The 9,194-nt window shown below is 27.4% G+C and overlaps 1 protein-coding gene and 1 long non-coding RNA gene across 2 annotated transcripts in view; one reads left to right on the top strand and one right to left on the bottom strand.

The window, feature by feature from the left end:
• Window positions 1–810: 810 nt before the first annotated feature.
• On the bottom strand, window positions 811–3,756 carry LOC139427054 (uncharacterized). Its single transcript, XR_011638208.1, has 3 exons — window positions 3,634–3,756; window positions 3,346–3,469; window positions 811–1,691 (listed from the first exon to the last, which is right to left on the bottom strand). It is a non-coding gene; the product is annotated as an uncharacterized lncRNA (long non-coding RNA).
• A 5-nt stretch (window positions 3,757–3,761) lies between these two features.
• Window positions 3,762–9,194, top strand: part of LOC107445132 (stoned B) — a 69,791-nt gene continuing 64,358 nt past the window's right edge. The window contains exon 1 of the mRNA XM_016059469.3: window positions 3,762–4,205. The gene's annotated coding sequence lies outside the window, so the exon portion shown is untranslated. The remainder of the gene's footprint in view (window positions 4,206–9,194) is intronic.

The raw sequence follows: 9,194 nt of genomic DNA, 5'->3' as shown, positions 1-9,194 counted from the left end.
GTTTCTTTTTTCATGAATTTTTATATTTTTCTCTCTGTACTTTTGACACAGTTTAGTAACTCTTTGCACTTGCAACTTTTGTGTAGCAAATAAAGCTATTATTTTTTCGTAATTCTCTTTGTTATTCTCGTAATCTTTTTTGTGTTTATTGTGTTATATATATAACACTTGTTACCATCATCATTAAAGAATGTTAATTTACTCAAACAAGTTTTTCGATTTATATTCCTTATGCAAGCTATTATTTTGTAATAATTATTATCAAACTTATAATAAAAATGCTTATGCTATATCATGCTCCTTTAAAGCAAATTTTTTAACTAATATTGTAAAATGATACAGGTTTTAAAAAAATAAACTATACATAAATAAACCTTAATTTTTCATCATTCTTCTCTGACATCCCTCGCCATATATCAAAAGTAAAACCTGGTCCTACTGGTAATCCATTGGACTTGTTGATTTTAAATTATGAATTGAAATAGTTAAAACAAAAAGACTGTTTCAATAAATGTAAATAAATTTGGATTTCAGTGATATTTGCTGAGAAACTTTAGCAACTTGAGAAAAAGCTTCCACAAAGTTCTAGAAACATTCTTTGATACTCAATTAACTTTAGCCATTTGATTCCTACATCGTTTATTAGTGTTATTTATAGAGTAACTTTTACATCAAGAAAAGTATTGATTTCTATAAAATTTGCATGCTGAAGCCTTTTACATCTAATACAAAAAAATATACTATATATAAAATTTATTATACAACTCCACTGAAATCCAATTTTATTTTTTTGCAACATACAAGCAATAGTTCTTAGTTTAAAAAATTTTATTGGTAAAAACATCATTGGATTACAAATCATTTGAAATGGGAAAGAACAATATATTAAATTGAATGAAATAATTTTTATAGTAAATTAAACATATTAGTTTAAGGGAATAATTTTAATGGAATACACTGAAACTATGAATGCAGAAATTTATAAGCTCTCACCCATAAACTTATAAACTATTTTGACTAATTTCTAGTACTTAAAAAGAAGAGAATAAGAACAAAAAGATTGCAGAAAACTGTCACAAAGATTTATAAATATTTTATGTAACATGCATATACATTATGCTGTATCAACATTAAAATTTTACAATATAAAACAATTAGAAGAAGTTTATATTTAAAGAAAGAATCTTGAACTGTTCAATAATAAAAATGTAATTTTAATTTAAATCTACAAAGAATATAATAATTTGAATTTTAATCTACAAAGAATAGCAAATTTTCTCAGATTTAATGTTTAGAAAATATTTAAAAACTTTTGTATAACAATTTTGAATAGGCCACAGTAAAATTTTATTAACCCAATAAAAGATCCTGTACAAGAAATTTTTCTTTTTTAAAAATTGCTACCACGATAACCCCATGATTAGAACAGAAATAACTAATACATAATTAAGATTATAAAAGTCCTGATAAGATTAAGATTAATTAAGGTAATTAAGTAAGTTAAGATAAAAAGTTATAAATGATTAAAGTTCCCTAAGGTCAAAAAAATTTTCTCAGAACACTTTCACTACTGCTCTTTCTACTTCTGTTTATGGTTTTTAGGAAATGAAAGCTTGTAATTATTTCCGGCTGTGATACAATACAGGCTATTTTAAATGCAGAAGAGGAGACTAAGAATAAATTCGGTCAACCTATAAGAGATAAAAATACATTATTTAAAAGTATTTAAAAAAATAAATAAAAGGTTAGTAAATCTCTTCTTTACAAATGATTTATTTTTTTTATACTGTTACATCATTATCATTCGATTTCTTTGTGTCTTCTTTAGAATTAGTGATTAACATTTGCTACGCTGTCAACTAATACAATCAACTAATAATATCAAACTTTTCCCTAATTCAATTTTTACTACTCCCCCTTAAAATTTACACGAAATTCTAACACAATTTCAAACATAAAAAAATTCTTAATTTTTTAATATATTTCAGTAAAATTGTTTAAAAGTAATAGTAGTGTTTCAAAATGGTCTACACCACATAAAATTAAACTGTCTTTATTGAATATTCATTTAGAAAAAATAATAAATAAATTTAAACTATGCTCAAAATACACAAAGTCACTACTTTACTAAATTTGAAAAGAAATAACTTCCTACTACTCAAAAATAAATTGTCTATTAATGAGCACTTGAATCGTGCTGACTGTTACTTCCAATTTGTATATTTTTGAGGAGAATGAAGTTAGCAATCAAGTAACAAAATTAGTATCAACTCTTCATTAATATTAAAACAATATTTATAAAATGCATAGATTAAAAGTTTCAATTTACTTAGACAAAACTTGAATTTGATGAGCACAATATATGTTTCCAGAAAGAGAAAAATTTTTTTGCTCTCTCTTACAGCAAATAATGTAACTTTGAACAAAAAAAATTTTTTTACTACTCTATTATATAAGTTAATAGAAATAAGAGCAAGTCCATAGGATTTCAATTTAATAACTGTAGCATAGCATAAAGCATCACGAACAGAAGTTGACTAAAGAAATATTAAACATTTTTATTCAACAACAAAACTTTCTATAGTTCATCAAGATAACTCATGAAAATAATTTTAAATTATTATACATGGAAATAAGACATTCTCTGTATGAAACAATTTTAGTGTCAAGTAAGCTAGAGTGTATGTGGTCAAATAAAACATGAGACATTTGGCAAAAAAGATAAAGTCAAACAAACAGACATTTTAAAACTCTCAAGCAAATTTGTATAAAGATCAAACCAATATAAAAAGATCTTAATATTAAGCTAGAGATGCATAAAAATTTAAAATATTTGAATTTTAGTATAGAATTAAAAACTAACCTAATTCCTAAATGAGACATATGGATCTCCAGGTTTTTAAAATTCCACACTTATTATGACACAAAATTTTCTCTATAAGCAATTTTTCTTTAATTAAATATAGACAGAAAATAATCTGTATTAACATCTACACAGTAATAAAAGTTAAGCAATAAATTATACTATAAAATGATAGAGCTGAAAAACAGTTCAATTAAATATTTTATGAAATTTAATAAAAATTATTAATACACAAACAGATCGGGAATAATTGAACTATTAGGCATGGAATACATATTTTGCGTTTATTTCAGATTATTCAGTTCAGAAATATTTCTAATAATCTATTAACTACACAACGATATCATATATACATTAGTATAACGTATATTAGTATGTGATACTTAGTAGTATGTGATACTTAGTAGTATTTAAAATAGAAAACGTAATATTCATTTTAAAAGCACATATAGTTGATTATAAGCGAAGAAATTCTCACTTACCCGATAATATAGAGAAGTTTTCAAATCCTATTAGTACGTCCAAATTTCTTGAANTGACAACACTGCCAACCTACAGAAAGAATTTAGGGGAATTCCATAGGCATAACTTTTGAATTTCTCTCAACTGAGTTGTCATGATTAAAGTGGGGTTGCAACCTGTCATATTTATTTTGAAAATGGGAGAAATTTCCAAAAGTTCAGTTCGATTGAGATTTCTGGCAAGGATTCGAGGGCCCCCTGAGCTTGAGGGCCCCGGGGCACTGCCCCGCCTAGCCCCTTGGTAGCTACGCCACTGAAATTATTTCCCTACTGGTGAATGCGCGCGCTTACTTTGATCAAAGTACTTTGATCGTGTCAACCCACCTTCAAATAGAGAAAATGGCTTTCTCTAACAATAGCTTTTGTTTAAACAACGCCAATTGCTTTGGCGAAAAAGTTTGTAGGGTCAATCAATATAGGGTTATAAGAAGATTGATGGATAAAAGCTAGCGTCAAGCTCACTCCGCCCAGTTACCAATTCCTAAATTGACCAAATATCCAGTTTCGTGGCCACCTCGGTTCTTTTATTTTGAAGAATAAATTGTGTAGTTGGCAATAGAAGGGACTACCTAAAACTGAAAGTAAAGGAAAAAAAATAAAGAAAATTTGTCTTCTGTCTATTTAGAGGCTAAATGTGATTGATAAAATATTATTATATCCAGAAATATGTTTATCTTTCTCATTTTCTCTTACTGGTGAAAGATAACATTATATTAATTTTTAGAAATCGGTATTTTACTTGTTTTTAGGAAATTATGGCTAGTGGTATTGAAGAATTTGAAGACACTTTGTAAAATAAGTAACGACCTTTTTTGACCAAGGTATTTATAACGTCGAAATAATGTCATTATATATATTTATAAATTGTTCTTTGAAATTTATAAATAGCCGTAAGATTCATTATTATTATAAGATTTTACTCACCATTTGTTCGATATAGCGGACTCCTTGTTATAAAAAAGTGAACTAAGTCAATATTTTCATAAACATAATTTTTTTCCAAAGCTTCCTTCTTTATTTAATATCTTTTTGCTTTAATTTTGTGTGAGGGTTAGTTGATTGTACTTGTAATTATTTAAATTTTTGTTAAGAAAAGTTGTTTATGATTTTTTTTTAAATAACGCATCATCGATATTAATTATTTTTCGTAGTATGTTTATAATAAAGTCAAATTAACTTATTTGTCTGGTATTTTCATGTCAAAAAATTATTCTAATGTGTTATGGAAATGTTTTGGTTAAGTTATCCTCCATTGTGTTTTTATTTTAATATTTTTTAAAATTTGATGATCAAACTAGTTATGTATCTTTTTTGTTTTTCTCTTTTACTTTTTATTTTATTCTATCTGAATTACATTGCATATAGATTTTTTTATTTATTATCTATCTAAAAAATTACTATGAAAATTTCAATTTTAGACAGAAAAATATTATAAACCTTATAAATTAGTAATCTGTCATTACAAGGTGATTTTGGAGTATAACATATTGAGATAAACCAAATAAAAATGTTTACACGAAGAAGTCCATGTTTTGGAACCAGTTTGAAACATGCTAACCATTCATTTATCTACAATTTTAGTTATTTTAATACTCTATTCATTTATAATCACAACACAAACTGAAAATAATATTCAACATTTAAAATTTCTAAGTTGAACCTTTTACTTAATTTTCAAGTTCAAAACAGGGAAAAGATACAAAACATTAATTAAAAAATTTGTACATCTGTAAATTAAAGAACTACGTATATCCTGTCTTTCAAAATCTAAATTTATCTTAATCAATATTTTTCAAAAGAAATTTTTTTAGAAAACATCGCTTCAGGTATTACATCAGCCTATATTCTGAAACATTCCATGACAGTACTTTTCATAAATTCGTCAATTGGCCTTCATAAGCAACTATTTAATAAGTTTCACAAGAAAACAGTATAAAATTCTATTTCAAAGCAGCTAATGTGGACTATTAATTATATAATGACAAATTCTCACACTAATACTTCTATACTAATTTATAATCTTATTACTGATATTTGGAATGCTGAAATTTTACCTTCTGACTGGAACACTGCCATTATGTGCCCAATATATAAAAAAGGTGATACCATGGTTTGTTCTAACTACAGAGGTATAAGTTTGCTTTCTACTACCTACAAAATCTTGTCAAACATTTTATTTGAGAGACTTATACAATATATAGACCCTCAAATTGGAAACTACCAATGTGGTTTTCGCAAGGGAAAATCTACTAAAGATCAAATATTTGCACTTAGACAAATTTTAGAGAAGACCAGGGAATTTGGTATTACCACACATCATCTCTTTATTGATTTCAAAGAAGCCTTTGACAGTATTAATAGAAATCGCTTGTATGAAGCCCTGGTTGAATTTCAAGTACCACCAAAACTAATTAGACTTGTAGAAGCAAGCATGTCAAACACCGTATGCAGAGTCAAACTTTTGGGATCTTTATCTGAAGAAATTAAAGTAAACAATGGAGTCAGACAGGGAGACTCCTTATCCTGTCTTCTTTTTAATGTTGCTCTAGAAAAAGTTATAAGAGATGCTGAAATCAATATCAGAGGCAACATATTTTCAAAATCTATTCAAATATTGGCGTATGCGGATGATTTAGACATCATTGCACGAACTGTTCCTGCATTAAAAGAAGCTTTCCTTTCTTTGGAGCTTGCTGCTAGGGATATGGGACTAATCATCAATACCGATAAGACCAAATACATGCCTGTACTTGCTAAATTAAATTCTAGTGAATCCTATCTGGAGATTGGTTCCCACAGGTTTCAGACTGTTCAGAATTTTACTTACCTTGGTTCAATTGTTACTGCCGACAATAACATAGACAATGAGATTCGGAGTCGTCTAATTTGTTCAAATAAGGCTTTTTATGGTTTAAAACGTTTTTTCAAATCATCTCTTTTATCAAAAAATACAAAACTTTTACTCTATAAAACATTAATTAGGCCAATACTTACCTATGGCTCTGAGACCTGGAACCTAACTCTAGCTGGTGAAAATAAAATTGCCATTTTTGAGAGAAAAGTTTTGAGGGCCATCCTTGGTGGGATAAAAATAAATAATTCCTGGAGAAGACGATATAATACTGAACTGTATAAAATCTACAGAGAGCCAGATATTGTGAAATTCATTAAAATAAATCGAATGAACTGGGCAGCTCACATTTTCAGAAGGAATGATGACTCAAATTTAAAGAAAATCCTATTACACAAACCCCTAACGAACAGGAAAAGAGGTAGACCCAGGCTGAGATGGCTAGATTTAGTTGAGACTGATTTCCTTACTCTAAAGGAGAAAAACTGGCGAACAAGTGTCAAAAGTAGAGAGAAGTGGATTCGAATTCAAAGGAAGGCACTGGCCCACCCTGGGCTGTCTAGCCAAATATGATGATGATGAATACTTCTATGAAACACAAAGCCTTAAGTTTAATGAACTATTAAGGCAATTGTCAGCTTCTGTGGCGAATTTCGGTGTATACAAGTTCAAATTAAGCCAATATCTTATAATAAAATTCAGTATTATTCTTAATTTACTTTCGCTTTTATTTTTCATTTAATGAGATATTCATTTTGTGTTGTATTTATTTATTCTTTAAAACTATTACAATGATTAAAATTTATCTACGGATAGTATGTTGACAGTATTTTGACCCTAATTACCAAGACTGAAATACTTGATAATATACGCAAACACTATAAATAATACACTGAATATTATTTTATCATTAAAATGATGCAACTATTATTGTTAAGCATGTGTTGATATATATTTTGCCTAAGTGAAATTTTTAAAAAATATTTAATTTTTTTAAATAAAAATCAGGGTATTTATAATTTTCAATCATTTTTAAGCCTTGCAACTATGATTTATCTTCTTAGAAAATTATAGATGTTTTATATTTGAACTAATAAGTTTGTAGTTTAAAATATAACAGCTACAAAAGAAATGTTTCAAAGAATTATAATTTTTTAGTAGAAGAGCTATATTTTTTAAACATGGTAATATAAAAGATAACACAAAAAGGCTTGTTTAGTTTTAATGTGAGGTAGACATAACAGTGAAGTAATTTAAACTCAAGAGTGGTTATTCTTGTGGCAGAAACCTGTTTTATTGAAGACAGTGGAAAAACTGAATGAAATGGAAGAAACCCAAAAGGGTTATAGAGAATGTGTGATATTAAAAATACTTGACATTTATCTAAACTGAGTTTTAAAAACAGGTTATTTCAACTAAATGTTAATTTTATTAATTTAAATGATATATTCTAATTTTTAAGTCAACATCGAAATTAAATATCTAATTTTAAAAGAAAATTCACTATCCATGTAACTTTTTTATTCACTTATTAGTTTTTATGTGTTAATATTTAAAATTCTACTTATAATCAGTTGATATTTTGTTTCCATGGTCTAATTCCGCATTGATCCAATTTTTTTAAAACAAATTATAATTTTATTTTTAAAATTTACTGATATTTCTTGAAGATTTTCACTTTTGACATTGAGACTCAGCAAAAGCTTCAATATGCAAATTAAATGTTCAAACTTTTTAGAATGTCATGATTTAACAATAGGTAGTATTTGTTTAAAAATCATCTTTCGCTGTATTAATTTTATTACTGTCTTATTTTCTATTTTATATGAAATATTAATTCACATATTTTAAAGCTTATTGTTCAACGTTTTTAATTAAGTTTACAGCATAAAATTTTAATTAAATGTCTAATTGAATTTTGATATCAATGTATTTAATAAAATAATTATTGATTAGTAATATAAAGATATCTTGTAATGAGCCATATAAAGCAGTTCTTGAATTTACAGAGATAAATTTTAATAGTGTAGGAAACAGTTAATTTGATAAATTCTTAAGTATTGTTTTATTTATACACATCTATCTAGAATACCAAGTCCTTAATGTGGATAAAATTTGGTCATGATTTAAAATTTAGTTAACTGCATACTTTTGTTAATTGCATTCTAAATTATCATGTCCTAATGAGACTATAATTTATACAGTCTATGCTCTTTAGCACGACCCACCCTTTTGCAACAGCAGATACATAAAGTCCCATTTTCGATTACATAGACATAATGTTATTTTAATGACTATTAAAATTCTGAATTGAATTGTTAATTCTAATATAGCGATCAAAAGTTGGCTTAATTTTTTTTATTCAGCTTTAGATTTATCAAAGATTTTTCAGCATTCTGTACAAGCATTTTCTCATTAACAATGAATTCAAACCACTATTTTTTTGGATGTTATCACTCAATAAAGATGACAATGAATGAAGAACTGGGTGTGAAGAATAGGAGGTCTACTCATTCTTATCCCATGCAGTGGCGTAGCTACCAAGGGGCTAGGCGGGGCAGTGCCCCGGGGCCCTCAAGCTCAGGGGGCCCTCGAATCCTCACCAGAAATCTCGATCGAACTGAACTTTTGGAAATTTCTCCCATTTTCAAAATAAATATGACAGGTTGCAACCCCACTTTAATCATGACAACTCAGTTGAGAGAAATTCAAAAGTTATGCCTAGGGAATTTCCCTAAATTCTTTCTGTAGGTTGGCAGTGTTGTCAATTTGGCGGATATGATGTGTGCGTTTTATTATTCATCGATGTGCGTTTTATTGTGAATTCGAGTTAAGATTTTTTTTTCGAGAACGGTTAAAAAATTAATGCTGTATCTGGAGTAAGTAAGCTAATGTCAGTAAACTTTGTACTGTTCAATATAGTGGTTCAATTTTATTTGATTTTACCACACATCATGTC

Source organism: Parasteatoda tepidariorum, chromosome X1, assembly GCF_043381705.1.
Source record: "Parasteatoda tepidariorum isolate YZ-2023 chromosome X1, CAS_Ptep_4.0, whole genome shotgun sequence".
NCBI classification, from domain to species: Eukaryota; Metazoa; Arthropoda; class Arachnida; order Araneae; family Theridiidae; genus Parasteatoda; species Parasteatoda tepidariorum.
The sequence above is the reverse complement of the archived record's forward strand: the minus strand, read 5'-3'. Positions and strand labels throughout refer to the sequence as shown.